This window comes from Thalassophryne amazonica, chromosome 6 (genome assembly GCF_902500255.1).
Source record: "Thalassophryne amazonica chromosome 6, fThaAma1.1, whole genome shotgun sequence".
Taxonomy (NCBI): Eukaryota; Metazoa; Chordata; class Actinopteri; order Batrachoidiformes; family Batrachoididae; genus Thalassophryne; species Thalassophryne amazonica.
In genome coordinates, this window is record NC_047108.1 from 104,391,648 (window position 1) to 104,412,126 (window position 20,479).

The window sequence follows — 20,479 nt, forward strand, 5'->3', positions numbered from 1 at the left end:
GATCCACAGCAGAATTTAAGAAAGTTTTCCAGGCACAAAGGCCGACCTGTCCATCAAGTTCCACTGAAATCCTTTTATGTCTGTTTGAGATATCGTAGTGGCAGACAAACAGCAAAAGAAAGATAACCTCCTTGTCATGGCACAGCTTCTGCAAAGACAGAGATGTTAGTGACGGGATGAGCAATATGAACAGAATTATTGCTCAGAGAAAGCCATTAAATTGAACAGCACTAATATGTAGCCACATTTCTACTGGGAGTTAGAGACGTGGCGTCTCACATAAAATAAACAGCATCCTTCACTGTACTCGACTGGCTGGAGAATATGTAAAGAGAACACACAGGAGCCATAGACATCAAGACAAGAAAAGGCTTCAGTTTTCTATTCGTCCTGACATCCGTAAATCAATAAAAACAAGAGGGCAGTCATTAGAATGCATACTGCCCCCATCAGGCCACAGTACTCCAGCCTGCAAAGTTGAAAAGAATCTGTCATAATGTCCTTGCAGAGTCACTGTGCAATCGAACAGCATCCTCCAGGTCAGATCCACACTCTAAGAAATAAAACGTTGAATTTAAATGATAAAGTTAAGGTAACTTTTTTCCCATAATGTTATGGGAAAAAAGTTACCTTAACTTTGTAGTAGTTTAAATTGTAGTTTAAATCAATTAAATCAAATGAAACATTATTAATTCAATCCCTAAAATGAACAATTGCAAGCATATTGAAAATAATAGTATTAATTACATTTAAAACCCCTGTTTCATTTCTTAGAGTGCAATTTATTCTGCATTAATTTATTAACTTTTCAGTTATTTGTTAACTAACACAGATATTAGTAAAAAAAAAAAAAAAAAAAAAAAAAAATGTACCAATGCAGCAAAGGTAGTAAAATCATGAGACAAGATGGACCAAAATAGTTGGATACAAAAAGTGAAGCATGCATGAAACAATCAATCAATCAATTTTTTTATATAGCGCCAAATCACAACAAACAATTGCCCCAAGGCGCTTTATATTGTAAGGCAAGGCCATACAATAATTATGTAAAACCCCAACGGTCAAAACGACCCCCTGTGAGCAAGCACTTGGCTACAGTGGGAAGAGCTCCGTACTCATAGAGCACAAACTTCCGCCAACACTAGTTTCCAATTCCACAAATTTTTACCTTGGAAAAAATTTTCAAGGTCAAATTCCTAATAGAAGTGGCTTTTCACAAGATAAAATATACTACAGATCAAAAGGGCTTTTCAATGTTAAAAAGACTCAAATGTCCGCTAAATCTGCAATATGGATCAGATGCAGATAAAACTTAGTCTATTCATTGAGAGTGTCAGTTTGCATCTCACTCACTACGTTGACATGCAGCCAATAACCCTTTCATAACTGGAATATTATCAGTTATCAAGTTGTTCACCAATGAATATGGCTTTATACACCCTAAAGAAAACCATACACCCTGAGGCCGAGTATCGTGAAAGACATGAATATAATGTCTTTTATTGACGGTAGAAAGTACGGAGATAGCGACATTTACTAGAAGGTGGCCGAAAAGTTATGGGAAGCAGGATTTGCACGAACGCCAGACCAAATCAAGTACCGGTGGAAGACGTGCGTCGCTGTTTAGATGGGGATATTCCAAATGATACCAATGACCGTGTATACAGGAGTAACTCTGTCTGCTTAGGCATGTAAACGGGTTATTCCTAATGATTCAGAAACCGGAATATTGACCTTAACCCGAATATTAACGGCATGTAAACATCGCCACTGTCACAAATTAGAGTAATTGAGGCACTTTTGATTGAGATATAATGCAAAATGTACATCAAGTGGACTTTTCAAAATTAAATTCAAATATCCACAAAATGCACAATCTGGATCAAATCCAGATCAAACTTTGTCAGGTGATAGTGAGTGCCAGTCTGCACCTCACTTTCAAATATGAAAGTGATTAGAACATGTTTGATTAAGATATAATACAAACAAGGTTGGGTAGGATTACTTTGAAATGCAATCCAAAAGTAATCAGATTACAAGTAATCCAAATGTATGTACATACATACATGTAAGCCACATGTATTCTTTCAAAGTAATCCTACCCAACCTTGAATACAAAATATACATTAAATGGGGGTTTAAATGTTAAATTTAAATGGCCACAAGATCTGTAATCTGGGTCAGATCTGGAACAAATTTGTCAGTCAATAAAGTATGCCATCCTACATAACACTCTCAAATATGAATATGAAAATTTGCACCTTTCACATTCAAAATACATGTTTTCAGCCCCAGTTTCTCAACACTGTCACCATTATTTCACTGGTTTCATACTATTGCCCTCCTGGTTTCTTCAGCACTCATGAAATACTTACAAAAAGTAAACCTTTTATTTATTTGTTTATTTTTTGCATGCACTTTGTGTAGATATGCTTGCCTGATGAAAAACAGATAATTTCCTTGACAAAGGACACCCAGGAATCAGAAAGAACATGGGGAACTTGAGAAACAGGCAGACAACAGCCCAACGTTGAGCAAATGTAAAGGAGAATAGCGCCACCTAAAGGAGAGCAGTCTATGTCCTGACTGAATATTTTATGTTTTTAAACAACTGCTATTGTTAACTTTTGTATATGGGTATTAAAGTCTACATACTCAATATTTATTTTAAATTGCACATTTGTATATTTACTGCAAATTTGTTGTTCCAAAAATAATCTTGCACTCACCTGGCCTCAACAAGAAAAATGTCTGGAACCGCCACTGGCCCTATCACCTTGATTTGTATTGGGAAACAAACAAACAAAATGCTGTAAAGCAGTTTTTTTGGGGGGGGGGGGGGGTGAGAACTAAGATTTGATGTCACTGTTTTGCATTTGAAAGTAGTTGCTTCTAATTTTGCAGACAGCATCACTTTTATAGGCAATAAAATTTAAAATTTTAACACTTAATTTCCATGATATGATGGAAATTAGATTTTTCATTTTTTATTGTTATTGTTATTATTTTTTTTTTTTTTTTGGAGGGGGGGGGGCAATCCTCTGATTGTAATCCATTGATTTTTCTGTTTGATTTTGGACATTCTGGCCTGTTGTTAATTTTTATGGAGGCTTCATATCAGCACACTTCAGTGTACGAGTAAATTAGATCTGAAAGATTTACAGGACGTCTGATTGCAGCCGGGGCTTGTGGGTAAGAAGAACCTTTTGAAATGAGATTGTGTTGGGGGTGGCAGCATCACCCGTAGGCCCTATCTTCTGACACACACACACACACACACACACACACACACACACACACACACACACACACACACACACACACACACACACACACACACACACACACACACACACACACACACACACACACACACACACACACACACACCACGCAACTCATGACAGATGTTTTCAGTCGGTGGTAAATGACCACTTTCCTGCCTTGTGCTGCTCTGCTCTGCTGGAATAACTGCACCTGTCTTTCAGAGAGACGCTGGCCTCAGAGAACCAGATGGAGCTTCCATTCAGCGCGGCCTGCACTAAATCCAGCAGCGGTCGTATCAGTACCAGGCAGAGCTGGAAGCTAATCTCCTGAAGATTTAAACAACGCGGCTGTCAGAGGCATGGCCTGCCAAGCCCCTCACAGCTGAAGTGAGACAAAAAAAAAAAAAAAAACTAAAGACCCACAGAAACATGCTGGAAGCATCATCTGCTGCACAGGAGCCTCATTCCATCTGCAACATGTTCTGTCATCTTCATCACAGGGATTCGTGTACTTTACATTCTCCCATGCATATGTTTTTTTTCTTTCTTCACTATATTAACACCATAAAAAGCACGAGGAGGCAGACTGGATGGACATCAGATGTGCAATTTTCCTTACAGAAAAAAAAAAAAAAAAAACTCGCCTCCCACATTCAAAACACTTAATCATGAAGTTCTACTCCATAATGGTTCCACATTACTCAGCTCTCGACGCCTCCTCATTATCCATGCAGTACGTAATTTTGGATGACATTACTGTGACTTCCTCTCCAAAAAAGCCCCACACTGGCTAAATGTAGTCAAGTGACACATTTGTGCTCCTACAGATGGTCATTTATGTAACAAGCACAGTTCTGTAGCACTTGACAGCTGCAGCAAAGCTCTTTGTATTTTACCTTCAGGTGCGAGCAACGTGTGTTTTAAATAATAATCTGCCCTCTCGCAGTAATAGAATGTCAGTTAATTTCCGCTGTGTGTGTGTTTTTTTGTTTTTTTTGTGGTTCATATTTTGGTGCCGAGGTGCATAAATGGTCTGACAGTTTATGACGGCAGCTGTGCAAATACTGACCACTGCTGAGATTTAAAGGGGGCATTTTTTCAGCAATCTAAGTTGGTAAATAATTTATTTGTATTGCATCTTTAAAGAACAGATGTCACAAAGTGCTTCACAAAAAATGTTAAAATATAGTAAAATATAACAAAATAAATATAACTTAAATAATAAAACAGAACAAGAGCAATCAGAGATTTCTGACATCCACCAATCCAGATCCAGATCACTTCCAAGATTCAGTGGAGTCTTCCATGCCCTAATATCTATCTCTGGTGCAAATTTAGTGAGAATCCATGAGGTTGTATTGAAGTAATCCTTCAAAGCCTATTTAAAGTGAAACTTGATCCAGAATCCAGATCTGGATTACCTACAAAATTTAATGGCGTCTTTCTTTGTCTAATATCTATCTGTGGTGAAACTTTCATCAAAATCCATGCAGTAGTTTTGATGTAATCCTGCTAACAGACAGACAGATAAACAGACAAATAGATAAATAAATAAACCCAGATGATTTTATTATGTCGTTGGCGGATGTAATAAAGAGTAGATAAAATAAATCACACAAGAAAGCTTAAATAAGTACAGATGAAGGCAAGTTTATTAACCCCTGTGAACTTTAATGTTTTCTTTAAAATTTTACGAAGTGTTTTTTAAATTTTTTTAGTGCTTGTTTAAATATACAATTCTTCTTCTTAGATCTTCAGTGATTTCCTTGGACTTTCCCATTGTTCTGAGTATTGGTTAGTCCAGTGAGTGGCAAAGGTGGCAAAGACTTGTAGTTAATCATGATTACTAACAAGGAGTTAATAGGCCTTGGCCTTGTCACCTTAAAACATATTGTAGAACCTTTTACACCACACATTAAAAGATTTAAGTGTATGTATGTATATATATATATATATATATATATATATATATATATATATATATATATATCATATATATATATATATATATATATATATATATATATATATATATATATATATATATATATATATATGGTATGTATATGCATGTATTTGTTTGTTATATTGAGATGACTTGGACATGTGCAGAGGAGCAACCCAGGGTATATAGGGAGAAGGATGCTGAGGATTGAACCACCAGGTTGGAGGAGAAGAGGGAGGCCAAAGAGGAGGTTTATGGATGTGCTGAAGGAGGACATGCAGACGGTTGGTGTGACAGCAGAATTTACAGGGGACATGAGGTGACAGATGATCTGCTGTGGCGACCCCTAATGGGAAAGAGAAGAATTTATTTATTTATTCATCATGATTTCATTATGAAAAGCAATAAATCCTATATTATCAGTGTGGGGGTGAACACTTTTTTATAGACACTAATGTATGTATTACAAAATTCTGCTTGTAGGTTTAACATTATGATGATGATTCACCATGACAACAGAGTGATCTTTTATTTCATCACTTGAATGTGGTAACAGTCGTAGGGCTTTCCTGATGATGAAAGCCTGTCTGCAAAGACAAAATTAGCTGAACTCACTCAAATCAGCTCTCTGGTGGGAACTCAGAAAGATCATTTCTTTATTAAAACTGGAAGCACCAAATATTTATACAGATACAGTACCAAGATACAAGAAGCTCAGATCTCTGCGGAGAGGCTCCCGGATGGGAGGACGAATAATCAAAGAGGAGACAGCGTCTGGGACAACATGCCTTCTTTTCTGCCTTCTTGAACAGAACTGGGTCTAATGCTCGCTGATGCTACGAAGGAAACAATAACAGTGCTCATGAATAGGACAAGATGAGACAGACAAAACAGGATTTGGAAGGAGTCGCACTGGCAGATAAAAAAGAAATAGGTCAGCAAGAGAAGTCAGCATGAAGGATCTGTTTGCACAGATTGAATACATTAATATCAAAAACAAGATTCCGAAAGCAGAATTATGAATTTATAAACCTCAACAGTGCGCTCGCCTGACTGCAATATTCTGCAGCGTATAAATGACAATAACTATAAGAACAGCCTGAAGCACAGACTAGACCTTTGATTGCATTGAAGATTCAATGTAATTCATATTCACATTTCACCATAAAGGAATAAGTTAACTTTTTACAACCATTGGGTCACATGCAAGAACATTTATTGTAAGTGTTTCTTAAATTTCTCTTACCTTTTTTAGTTTGATGAACCAGGAGTCCAGGATTAGGGTTGCGAGCCATTGCACCTAAGTGTGTACCACATATGATCCAAATGTGCCAAAATTAAAGGCAATTATTTGGGTCAACCTTCTTCGACATACCAAGTTTGGTATAAATCAGCAAAAGGACATAGGAGGAGTAGTGTAACAAACAAATTGAGGATAATAATTTTATAATAAAAAATAATAGAACCACCACTTTTAACATATGAATAAATTGCCATGAAAATTTCCCAACAAATAAGCTGCAAAAGTGATTTTATTTATTAATTAATAATAATTTATTTAATTATTTTAATGAATACTAATTTAATGAATACTAGGTAATAGTGCCTGTGGGCATGAAGACAGTAAATTTTATGCAATATGACATTTGACCCGACCTTGACCTTTACCCAAATGTTTGAACGCTGGCTGACAGATTTTTGAATACACCTAAGTAGTACAGAAGAATAAATCAGGTTGAAAATCAAATTCCTTGAGGAGTAATCCCACAAATAGACAGACAGACATGACCTTGGCTCAAATATTTGACCTTTGGCAATCTTGACTTTGCCTGGGCAATTCCAGACAACACCTCCATACTTGCGCAAAGTTTGGCACAATTCGGCTTGAAAAATCTAAAATTTAACATTTGACCCTAGCCTCCAAAAAAACCCTTGAATGACAATTCAAGACACAACCTTCAACCATACACCCGGTTTGGTAAAAATTGGACCAAGGATTTGGGAGTAGTCAGGTTTTTTTTTATTATACTAACATTCCTTTTTAACTAATAGATTACAACAAGTTAGAGTTAATCAAGCTCTTTCGGTACTCAAATCATCAAATACAGGTGTACCACAAGGCTGTGTCAGTTCTCCTGTTCTCTTCACTCTTTATACTAATAACTGTACAAATAACTACTGCAATAACTTTGTTTTTAAATTTTCTGATGATACAGCTATTTTGAGCCTACTGCACAAAGATTCAAGTCCAACAAAGTACTTCCTTGAAGTGAAACACTTTGTGCAGTGGTGTGATGACAACCACTTGGTTTTAAATGTCAATAAAACCAAGGAAATGATTCTGGATCCAAGGACTGTTGGGGACCATACTCCTGTGGTCATACATGGTATTCCCATTGACCAGGTCAACTCATACAAGTACTTGGGGCTGCACATAGACAATACCTTCAGCTGGACTGCACATGTGGACAGTTTGTGCTCCCGATTCCATCAAAGACTTTATTTCCTTCGTAGACTTCGTTTGTATGGAGTCAATCAGAAAATTATGTTGTTGTTTTACCAGGCAGTGTTAGAGAGGCTAGTTAGGTATGGCATGACTGCCTGGTACGGCAATCTTTCTGTACAATTTAAAACGAAACTTAACAGACAAATTGATGATGCAATGAAGATAATCGGAAAGAAACAATATCAGTCCCTCAGTTCACTCTATGAAGAGTCTGTTTTGAAAGCAGCTCAGAGGATGCTGATGGATTCAGTTCATGTTCTTCACGCAGAGTACACTCTCCTTCCTTCTGGGAGAAGGTACAGAGTTCCTCGGAGTAGACTGAATAGATTTAAAAATTCATTTGTCCCCATGTCTATTAAATTGTTAAACAATAATGTTTAAAATTGGAATTATGCAATATTTATGGTGTTTCTCCTGACTCCTGTCATGTTAATTTGTTATGGATGTGGTTGTGTTTTTATCTGTATTGTTTGTTTTCTCTTTTCTTGTAAGGCACCTAGCATGAGTCCAAGACAAATTTCCCTGAGGGGACAATAAAGTGTATCGTATCGTATCGTATCGTAAGTTCTGTTCAGCTCTTCCTGAGTCAACGTTGCAGTACATGGAGAATGGACATGGGTAGTCTTGAATATGACCCTTCTGTTTTCGATCACTTGGTGACCACGCTGCCCCTTCATAGTACTAGATTTCAATTTTTCAATTTATTTTCATTTATATAGCACCAAATCACAATAGAGTTGCCTCAAGGTGCTTCACACAAGTAAGGTCTAACCTTACTAACCCCCAGAGCAGCAGTGGTAAGGAAAAACTCTCTCTGAGGAAGAAACCTCAAGCAGACCAGACTCAAAGGGGTGACCCTCTGCTTGGGCCATGCTACAAACATAAATCACAGAACAATTCACAAAACAAATATACAACATAAATGCTATTGGTGCACAGGACAGGAGGGTCTCCAGCCCAAATATCACACCCATCTATGGATGGAGCTGCACCTTAAACAGAGAGAAAAAACTGAATCTGGCATCAGAAAGACAAGAAATACTGTATAATTTGCCAGCATTAATCAACAAGAAAAACAGAAGAAATACTAAGGTGATCGCCAGCGCCGAGCCTAAGTTTCACTAAAACGCCCAGAATTTAGATAAAGTTGAGGCCACGGCACACTCCGTTTACTAATAAAATGAATTAAAAGAGTAAAAAGTGTAAAACAAAACTATACCAGTGTGCTAGCCTTACGAAAGGGAGAATAAGTGAGTCTTAAGTCTGGACTTGAAAGTCTGCACAGAATCTGACTGTTTAATTGATGCAGGAAGATCATTCCACCAAACAGGGGCACGATAAGAGAAAGCTCGATGACCTGCAGACTTCTTATTCACCCTAGGGACACAAAGTAGTCCTGCACCCTGAGAACGCAAAGCCCGGCCCGGTACGTAAGGTTTAATTAGGTCAGCTCGGTAGGGAGGTGACAGTCCGTGAACAGTTTTATAGACTAGTAGCAGAACCATAAAATCTGATCTCACTGGGACAGGAAGCCAGTGAAGGGATGCCAAAATGGGTGTAATATGGTCAAACTTTGTGCTTCGTGTCAAAAGTCTGGCTGCAGCATTTTGAACCAAATGGAGACCCGTAATGCTGGACTGCGGTAAACCAGAAAATAGAACATTGCAGTAGTTCAATCTAGAAGAGATAAATGCATGGATCAGGGTCTCAGCATCAGCCATAGACAGGATGGGACAAATCTTCACTATATTTCACAGATGGAAGAAAGCAGTCCTTGTAATATTTCTAATGTGGAGGTCAAAGGACAATGTAGGATCAAAAATTACCCCAAGGTTCCTCACTTTGACAGTGTGATGTACAGTGGCGGACGGTCCTAGAGTGATTTACTCCCTGGGCGAAACCCCCTGCGTGCCCCACCCGCGCACACTAACGTGGCCACCACCTCCGTCCCACCACCCATGAAAACACTAACTTCGTACAGAACAGCAGTCTTTGCTTCGCTATTGAACTCTGTGGTGCTCAGCGTCCACACTGTTTAAAGCACTGTGAAGCTGCGGGAATACATAAATCGATACATACCTTTTTCCTTTGCTCGTTTCTCCTCTTCTTTCTTTTTTTTTCAAAATTGGGCACCTGATGGCTTTGATCATTTCCTGTCCATGATTATGTCTTACTCCATTTCGACCACCTCCTCGTCCAAACAGTGAATGATTCCGCCCTCCCCCTGCACAAACTCTGCACTGTGCAGCGTTGCTCACCTAACACGAGAGGTGAGACTGTCGCTGAACCATTTCAACTTGACCAACTGACCACCACGACCACCATAATCTTGGGAATTCCTTCGGTTCATCATACACAACACAGAATCAAACCTAATGGGAATGTAGAGAATTTCGAAACCTTTATTTGAAATATTATACAATAATAGAGCAGAGCGTGATGAACCCCCCCATCAGGACACCCCCCCACCCCGTTTTTTTTTTTTTTCTTCGCATGGTCATGCCCCCCACCCCCACCCCTGCGATGCCGCCCCGGGCGGCTGCTTGGTCGGCCCGCCTCCAGGACCGCCCCTGGTGATGTATGACACACGAGCCTAGGCTAAGCGTTAACTGGTCAAATTGATGCTGATATCTCACTGGACCAAGGCAATCTTTTAAGGATTTTATGTGAACGAGATTACCAGCAGTTATCGACATGTATAACTGAGTATATTCAACATAGCAGTGAAAGGGAATCCCAAAACGCCCAAAATGCTTTGGGGTGCTATATAAAGGGAGGAAAGCAGGGGGCCTAAGATGGACCCCTGCGAAACACCGAGTTTCATGTCACCAAGGTTAGAGGTAGTGTTACCGTACAAAACACAGTGACAACGACTGGTCAAGTATAACGTCAGCCATGCAAGGGCACTCCCAGTAATCCCAAAGTGATTTTCCAGCCTATCACGTAGAATATGATGATCCACGGTATCAAATGCAGCACTGAGATCTAACAGCAACAGAACCGTAGTGGTGTCCGAATACATTGTAAGCAGAAAATCATTGACCACTTAGTGAGAGCCGTCTCTGTGGAATGATATTTTCTAAAAGCAGACTGCAGTGGCTCAAAGAGATTATTCTCAGTAAGATAGTCCACGAGCTGCCATGAAATTACTTTTTCCAGAATTTTAGAGCAAAATGATAGATTTGATATTGCCCGATAGCTTTTCAATACACTAGGGTCAAGATTAGGTTTCTTAAGTAATGGTTTAATCAATGCAGATTTGAAACATTTACAGATCCAGAAGTTAAGGAAAGATTAATAATTTCCAGCACAGTCGGCCCAAGAGTGGGCCACAGGTCCTTGAACAGTTTTGTTGGTATTGGTTGGTATTTCCCCGCTAAGCTGCTTGGGACTCCGACGAGGGCAGTCGCATCTTCTCCACTCCCTTATCTCTGCTCTCTGCTTTTAACCTTCAAGTCCCTACTTCACCAGACTGTGAATTCCTCAAATTATATTGGATTCTGGATCTATTGGACTACTATTGGATTAACCATGGAATTGATCAGCTGGTCTCTGAACGCTATTGACACCATTTTTTTCTACAAGAAGGTCAGGAATGGGAGATCCTACCTGCCCAGATGGAACGTATCCTGCGGGCTATGTTCTCGACTCCTGGAGTTCCTGGCGTGTGGCATGCTTTGCACCTTGCACCTTTGAGGACGTCGAGGATTTATTCATTTTTGGTCTTATGGTAGCAGGGCTGGTACTTTGTGGTTTATGTGCTGCCCTGATCTACCGGAAAATTGGCAAGACGGCGGCATCAAGAACCATGGCCCCTTGCTTGTCTGTCATGATTATTGAGGTAGGCAAGGCAGTGCATTCTCAGACTGCGATGACTCTTGAACTCAGACGCAAACTGGATGGTAAATGTCCACCAGATGGAGATATTGCTCCATTTCAAGAACCTTGAGTGCATGCTGCTGTGATGAACCTGTTGCTTATAGTAGTGGATAATTTGTGGGGAGAAAAAAACATTTCTGTCATTCAGCACAATAGTTCAAATTGAGTAGACCATCAGATTTTGGGGAGGTGATGGTCTAGTGGTTATGCATCGGGCGTGAGACCAGCGGATCCTCGGTTCAAACCCCCGCCAGATCAGAAAATCATTTACGGGCCCTTGGGCAAGGTTCTTAATCCCCCAGTTGCTCCTGGTGTGCAGCTGAGTGCCTTGCACAGCAACACAATGACATCAGCGGCTGAATGTGAGGTATGAATGTAAAGTGCTTTGAACTTCTGATTCAGATAGAAAAGCACTACATGAGTGTAGCCCATTTATCATTTAGAACACTCAAATGCTTGATAAACAACAGTTTTAATATGTCTAAGATTGAAAAAAATAATTAAATGTGCCCTTTAAGACAGTGATGTGATGCAAAACAACCTCTCACTTTTTTCCATTCCGAGCTCATGAACTGTGTCCATGGTTACTGTAAAGCTACTGAATGCAGTATTGTGATCTGGATCTGTGCTGCACACAAACCAAAGAGCTCCTCTTTGTCTCATACTCACACTACAAACTGTTGAGTTGCTGTGCTTTCAATAATAGAAGACAGAACAAATTTACATTTCAATTTAGCAGCTGATAATTAAGTTACTCAGCAGAGCTCTTTGTAAAGTCTAGCTCAAATCATGAATACCGACAAAATGGCTCACATCAGTAGAGCAAAACGTCTTCACATTGGAGTCCTCACACAGGCAGAAAGATAAAAACAGACGCTCACTTATTAATGTTCGTGTTGATTTTCTGTTCAGAATTCACCATCTTCTCTGTTCTTTCTTTTGCTTTTGTTCTTTCAATCTGCTGCCTCAGTGAAATCAGAAGTGATGTCATCTGTATAGTTACATGATGAAGGTACGTTTGAGTGACTGATTGCTCTTAAGGAGCCAAACATTTCTCAGTTTCATGCTGGTTCATCATTTATTTATTTGAGACATAAGAAAAAAATATTGATTGCAAAGACTTTCTGTTATTATCACGTCTCCTACCTGGTTTTCTGAGTTACAAAATTGTAAGGAATGTAAATTATTATTATTATTATCAATAACAATGACAACAAAAATAATGATATTAATAAATATAGCCACAAGTGCCAATTATTGGGTCCAAGCAGCCTGTGAACACTTGGACCCATTATTGCACAATTCATGAATTGTAATACTTCGGATGACAAATTATAGTGGCAAGAAGATCACAGATAATTTAGACTTTCCAAACCTGTAGCACTGTGGCATAAGCAGAAACTGAACCTCGAACCACCAGATGAATGACTAAAGCCCCGTTTACACATAGACGGTAAGAGCTCCCGGAAGAGTTTTTGGCCTTCTTAAAGATCACACGCCGTTGTTAACGCCGGCACTAGGGGGTGTGGCTTAGTTCCGGCTTTACCGGGAATCGTCGAAAAAATTATTCAACATGTCGAATAATTTCGGGAGCGCTCCCAGAGAATTCGCGTGACGACGGAGACAACGCGAACAACGGCATTTGATACTTTTTAATCGCCGTTTCATCCTGCCCCTTCCTGTAGTGCCGCAGTTTACACCGCCGTAATTTGCGGCCGGCGTTGTATCCCTAATCAACGGCGTGTAAAACGGCGATAGAGCCCACATCGGCGTCCTCAAGGGCGTTTTAACCAGCAACAGAGGCAGACAAAACGTCGGCGCTAGCGGACAGTACGCCGTTCTAAACGCCACCTCCCGGTTAACGGCGTTCCAAACGGCTGATAGGCGGCGGTCAATATAAAAACGCTAGCGCGCTGCATGCAGGCCTCTCACTCGCGGCCAGCTCCAAATATTTTTGCAGAGAAGCTCCAGTATGCCTCCTAAAACAAAACTGGCAGCGGCAAGGACTTGCCAAGAGGTCTGGTTCAGAAGCAGAGGGTAGCCCTGTGGTGGAGACGAGCAACACGTTGAGGAGGGGAAAAAGAAAGAGAAGAAAAGGCTGAGGATGATCTCCCTCCCCCTGTAGTGACAGCTGCTTCAGCCTATTATACTCTGGGGGCGGTGCCTATATGCAAAAGTTCCTGGAGTAACGCAGGATTTGCCTGGATAAATCCAGCGGTACACAGGGCATTATCGGCGGCAGCAGAACACCGCCGTTCTCACGCACATCTTAACCTGCGATTGTAAAGGATAGAACTGGGTATTAACCCCCGTTGCCTGACATGTGCCGGATGCTACGGCGTCAAAACGCCGCTTTATTCGGCGGATTTAGCGGCGTTTTATCCGCGTATTTGCGGCTAGTACGGCACTCAATCAATCAATCAATCAATCAATTTTTTTATATATCGCCAAATCACAACAAACAGTTGCCCCAAGGCGCTTTATATTGTAAGGCAAGGCCATACAATAATTATGTAAAACCCCAACGGTCAAAACGACCCCCTGTGAGCAAGCACTTGGCTACAGTGGGAAGGAAAAACTCCCTTTTAACAGGAAGAAACCTCCAGCAGAACCAGGCTCAGGGAGGGGCAGTCTTCTGCTGGGACTGGTTGGGGCTGAGGGAGAGAACCAGGAAAAAGACATGCTGTGGAGGGGAGCAGAGATCGATCACTAATGATTAAATGCAGAGTGGTGCATACAGAGCAAAAAGAGAAAGAAACAGTGCATCATGGGAACCCCCCAGCAGTCTACGTCTATAGCAGCATAACTAAGGGATGGTTCAGGGTCACCTGATCAAGCCCTAACTATAAGCTTTAGCAAAAAGGAAAGTTTTAAGCCTAATCTTAAAAGTAGAGAGGGTGTCTGTCTCCCTGATCTGAATTGGGAGCTGGTTCCACAGGAGAGGAGCCTGAAAGCTGAAGGCTCTGCCTCCCATTCTACTCTTACAAACCCTAGGAACTACAAGTAAGCCTGCAGTCTGAGAGCGAAGCGCTCTATTGGGGTGATATGGTACTACGAGGTCCCTAAGATAAGATGGGACCTGATTATTCAAAACCTTATAAGTAAGAAGAAGAATTTTAAATTATATTCTAGAATTAACAGGAAGCCAATGAAGAGAGGCCAATATGGGTGAGATATGCTCTCTCCTTCTAGTCCTCGTCAGTACTCTAGCTGCAGCATTTTGAATTAACTGAAGACTTTTTAGGGAACTTTTAGGACAACCTGATAATAATTAATTACAATAGTCCAGCCTAGAGGAAATAAATGCATGAATTAGTTTTTCAGCATCACTCTGAGACAAGACCTTTCTGATTTTAGAGATATTGCGTAAATGCAAAAAAGCAGTCCTACATATTTGTTTAATATGCGCTTTGAATGACATATCCTGATCAAAAATGACTCCAAGATTTCTCACAGTATTACTAGAGGTCAGGGTAATGCCATCCAGAGTAAGGATCTGGTTAGACACCATGTTTCTAAGATTTGTGGGGCCAAGTACAATAACTTCAGTTTTATCTGAGTTTAAAAGCAGGAAATTAGAGGTCATCCATGTCTTTATGTCTGTAAGACAATCCTGCAGTTTAGCTAATTGGTGTGCGTCCTCAAAACGCCGGAGAAATGCTCCGCCCCTTTCCACCACGAAAACAGCCAGAACTACCGTGAACTTCGGTCTACGTGCTACCCGCCGACAAAACCATCTATGTGTAAACCATGCTTTACCCACTCAGCTATTGAGCAAATTGAAACCTGAAAATCTACTGTAATTTCTGGACTATTGAACACACCTGAACATAAGCTGCACCCACTAACTTTCAAAAGAAAAAAAATTGTACATTTATAGGCCGCACTTGTCTATAAGCTGCAGGTGTCCACGTTGTAACATGAGATATTTACACAGAAATATGTTACACAGAAACATTATTTTTAACTTTTAACTAAATACGTACCGTAACATACACAAATACGTACTGTAAATAATTTTTTTCCAAAACAGTGCCTGTAACACGGCTCGTTAAAAAAATGCTAAACACCGGTACAGTAGCCTACCAGGAAACGTTATTGATCACTATCATCCTTCTGTGCAGAAACCACTAAAGTCGTCTTCTTTATTGTCGGAATTTAACAGCCTTAGAATTACTTCGTCACACAGTCCTCAGTCTCTCGTTCATTGTCGTTTTCTATGTCACTTTCGTCTGGAGGCAAATTCGCCCTTGAAAAATTAGCCGCATCATTGTTTAAGGAGCAGTGTTCAAAGCGTGTGAAAAAAGTAGCGGCTTATAGTCCGGAAATTACGGTACATGTAAGTACTGCATTGAGGAATTCTTGTAAGAATTCCCTATTTAATGTCAAACAAGTGAATTATCCGCTAAGCCACTGAGGACCTATAAGGTTCTGTGTAAGTTTTTTGTTTTGTTTTTAAAGTGTTTTAACATCTCCATAATCTCTTTTGGATTCAGCCATCAGAAGTGTCCTCGGCCATTGAGATGTTGTGACTACACCTTTGAGAAATTTAAGAAAACAAAAATTTATTTATGTAGTAATGCAGCCAGCTACTTAGCCAGTTAGCTAGTTGAGCTCAGCATGTTAGTCATTAGATAAAAATTCATGGCTAGTTATGATCACACACTAGCATTTCATAGGCTTCTTTGCCTGAAAATTAAACAGATTTTATTTATTTTATTTATTTTTTAGCAAAAATAGCTATGTCACGAGCTAGCTGGCCAGAGCAAACATCACTTTGTGATCTTGGAGATTGGGGTTCCTTGTTTTTGTTTCTGAACTGTAAAGTCTTAAAAATTTCAATGGCGCTCATGTGAGCAGTGGTGGCAGTTGAGTGCACAGCAAGCATTTCTGATTTTAATGAACTTTTAGCTTTATGGGTTGATAACTTCATTTAACAACAACAACAATAATGTCTCCTCAGCTCCTCCACAATCTCATGTCTTACACTCCCAGGACGCTTTTTGTTGATGACTACGATCCTATTCTCTACAGTATAAATAAAATATAGTATAAATACGAGCATAGCATAACTCCCATTCTGAACCAGTATGACAGTATTCATGAATTGTGAACCGAACTAAAGTTTAAACAGGTGCATTTATACATTATACCACCTACTTCAAATAAACTCTCTCTCATTTTTCACCTCACAGGCAAACAGGGCCACATCCAGAGCATGAAAAAAGGGGTAACAGACTAGGTGGGAGAGTGGTTTTGCCACAGCCCTTCTGGGGGTAAGAAATATGGGAATTGAAATTGTGTATTCTTCTTCTGGGTATTTTCACACTGGTTTATTCTACTTCCGGCACAATACATATTGTAGGTAAGAGGGCGCCACCTGGTGGTGTGGTGTGACACGAGATGAAGTACCAATAGATCACAACTCTTCCCCTTTTATTCAGTCCCCCGGATTCCCAAATATGTATTTTAAGAAGTATTGGCTCAGTAACCTAAATTTTAACAGTAACCTTGAATCTGTAACTAACCGAACAGTTACTGAACATTATATCCTAACTTAAGGGTGAGGGTAGACTGCCTCAGCACCTTGAGTGTGTTGGGGGATTATTGTGCCCCCTTCTTGAGACAACACTCTGTAACTAAACATTTCAGAGATCATACTCAGTTGTTTAAAGGGTCAGTCTGTCGGGTGGTTTGCAAATCCGTCTTGTATATAGGTTCAGTGTTGGCTGGGGTGTTGCGGGGTTGGTGTGTGTGTCTGACTGACCTGAAGGTGGTGAGCTTGTTACCGTCACAGGGCTCGCTGTCTCTGACACATCACTGGTGTCCGTCATGGCCGTTGGGATGACTGCAGTGGGTGTCAGTTGTTTCTCTGCGGCTGGCTGCACGATGCTGGGGTGACAGGCCACCATCTGGTCTGCATGTCGATTCCACTGCTGATTTGATGTAACTTTGACCTGGTACGACCTTGGCCCTGCTTGCGATGTAACCGTACCAGTCATCCACTTTTCCTCCCCCTTCCGATAGTCCCGGAAGCACCGGGTCTCCCACTTCAAAAGTTCTCGCTTTAGCGTGTGCGCCACGGTGTCGCTGTTGGTCCTCTTGCGCTCGATCCACCACTGCTGACATGCTCGGTTTCAGCAGGTCTAGGCGGGTGCGCAGTCTGCGATGGAGAAACAACGTAGCAGGTGACTCTTTTGTAGTGGCATGGGGGGTGTTTCTGTAGTGTAGCAGGAAAGCATCGAGTCGCCGCTGGACCGAAGCTGTACCCCTCGACGACTTCAGAGAATGTTTAAATGTCTGCACGAAACGCTCTGCCTGGCCGTTCGTTGCCGGAGGAAAGGAGCAGAGCGTTTGTGCGTAATGCCATTGGATGTTAAAAAGTGGGCAAACTCCTCAGAAGTGAACTGAGGCCCATTATCACTCACTAGGACCTCTGGTACTCCGTAATGACTGAAGAGGCCTCTTAACACTTCAATTGCTTTTGCAGATGAGGTTGAATCCGTCAATATGACTTTGGGCCACTTGGAATGAGCATTCACAATGATGAAGAACATGTGCCCCTCCAAGGGGCCAGCGAAGTCGATATGAATTCGCTGCCACGGACCTGTTGGCCAGGGCCATGGGTGCAGCGGTGTGAGGGCAGGGCTCTTTTGACATCGTTGGCACTGGGTGCACGTCTTACACCTCTCCTCCACCTGCACGTCCAGACCCGGCCACCACACGTAGCTCCTCGCCAGGGATTTCATCCTGACCACGCCCGGGTGTCCGGCGTGGAGTTCGTTTAAGACATGCTGACGTAGTTTGGGTGGGACTACAACTCAATTTCCCCACATTAAGCAGCCTTGAAGTACAGAGAGTTCATCTTTCCGTATGATATATGGGACCAGACTCCTGTCTGCGTCCTTGGCTGGTGGAAAATGACTGGTTGACACCATCTCGATCACCTGTGAGAGTGTGGCGTCTGCTTTGGTTTCTCTTTTCACCTCACTGCAGTGGACTGGAAGGCTTTCAATGTATTTTATCAGACATGTGTCAACTGTCCCTTGCACTGGCAGAGGCAGATGCGAGAGACCGTCTGCATTGCCATGGTCAGCGGCGCATCTGTACCTTATTGTATAATCGTGCGCTGCCAATATGAGTGCCCAGCGCTGTAGTCTTGCGGCAGCCATGGACGGTGTCGCTTTGCTAGGGCTCAAGAATGTTGTCAAGGGCCGGTGATCAGTAAGTAGGGTAAAATGACGGCCATAGAGGTATGAATGAAAACGTCTGACCCCAAATATTATTCCTAATGCCTCTCGCTCAATTTGAGCATAATTCGAGAAGACGATCAAACTTGACTATCTAGAGGAAGTAAAAGTCGTAGCAAGGTTTCCGTAGGTGAACCTGCGGAAGGATCAATTGCTTGATCCTTGCTTGCCTTGCTAAGCGTCCGCGAAGCAAAGGCTATGGGTTGTTCTTCCCCATTTGGCAGTCGATGTGAGATGACTGCCCCCACCCCATAGGGCGAGGCATCGCAGGCAAGTATAACTGGCAGTCTGGGATTGTAATGCGTCAGTGCACTTTTGCTGGATAACTGTTCCTTTGCTTTTTGGAAAGCTTCGTCACATCTCCCTGACCATTCCCACTTCACCCCCTTATGTAGCAACGAATTCAATGGGCGTAAAAGGGTCGACATGTGCGGGACGAAGTGTGTGTAATAGTTGATGAGCCCAAGGAAAGAGCGCAACTGGGTCGTATCGGTTGGCATGGGGGCCTCCACAATGGCTTTGATCTTATCATCAGACTTGTGGAGCCCTACAGAATCAATCATGTGCCCCAAGTACTCTAGCGAGCTCCTGAAGAACTCATATTTCTCCTTTTGGACTCGGAGCCCAAATTTTTCAAGACGACTCAAAACGGCTTCGAGATTTCTCAGATGGTGCGCATCATCTTGGCCTGTGATGAGAATGTCATCAAGAAAGCAATGTACATTTGGTAGCCCTTGGAGCACTTGGTCCATAATTCTCTGGAACATGGAAGGCGCGGAAGTAATTCCAAATGGTAAACGATTGTAGCAGAACATGCCCTTGTGGGTGGTGATCATAAGATATTTCCTAGAATCTGACTTAACCGGTACCTGAAGGTAGGCCTGTGAAAGGTCCAGTTTGCTGAAACGATGTCCCCCAGAGAAATCCTCAGTACGAGGTATTGGGTAGTGTTCAGCGCACAGGGCTGGATTTACAGTCACCTTAAAATCTCCACATATCCTCACACTACCGTTCCTCTTCATGACAGGCACTATGGGGGTTGCCCAGTCGCTGAACTGAACCGGAGAGATAACTCCTTGCTGGAGGAGGCGCTCTATTTCAGCTTCCACTTTAGGTCTCAGCGCATACGGTACCACCCGAGCTTGGCAGAACTTTGGCTGCTGGTCTGGCCTCAGCGTCAGTGAAGCTTCGAATCCTTTCAGTGTCCCCAATTCCTTGCTAAACACTTCAGTGTGGCGATTTAGGACACTCTCAAGAGTTTCACCACTTGCCGTACGTCCCGTTCGCACTGTCTTGATTTCACGCCAGTCTATGTTGATGTTCCTTAGCCATTCACGGCCGAACAGTGGTGGTGCCTCTCCTTTTACAACATATAAAGGCAACCTAGCCCTCTGCTTGTTCAACTTAACCCACACCTTCAGCATTCCCTCGGGCTGCAGTAACTCCCTTGTGTATGTTTTCAGAACAACGTCTGTCTTGCATAAACGTAAGTGTGCAAATTTGTCTTTATATAGCTCACTGGAGATCAGGATACAGCAGCCCCAGTATCCAGCTCCATATCCACTGACTGCCCTTTTTGGCTTAATCATTATTATTGATGATGCTGCATGCCCCGTTTTAACTGCCTTCACGT

At 41.6% G+C, this 20,479-nt stretch overlaps 1 pseudogene; it reads right to left on the bottom strand.

The window, feature by feature from the left end:
* Positions 1-17,413: 17,413 nt before the first annotated feature.
* On the bottom strand, positions 17,414-20,260 carry LOC117511511 (annotated as a pseudogene).
* Positions 20,261-20,479: the final 219 nt, after the last annotated feature.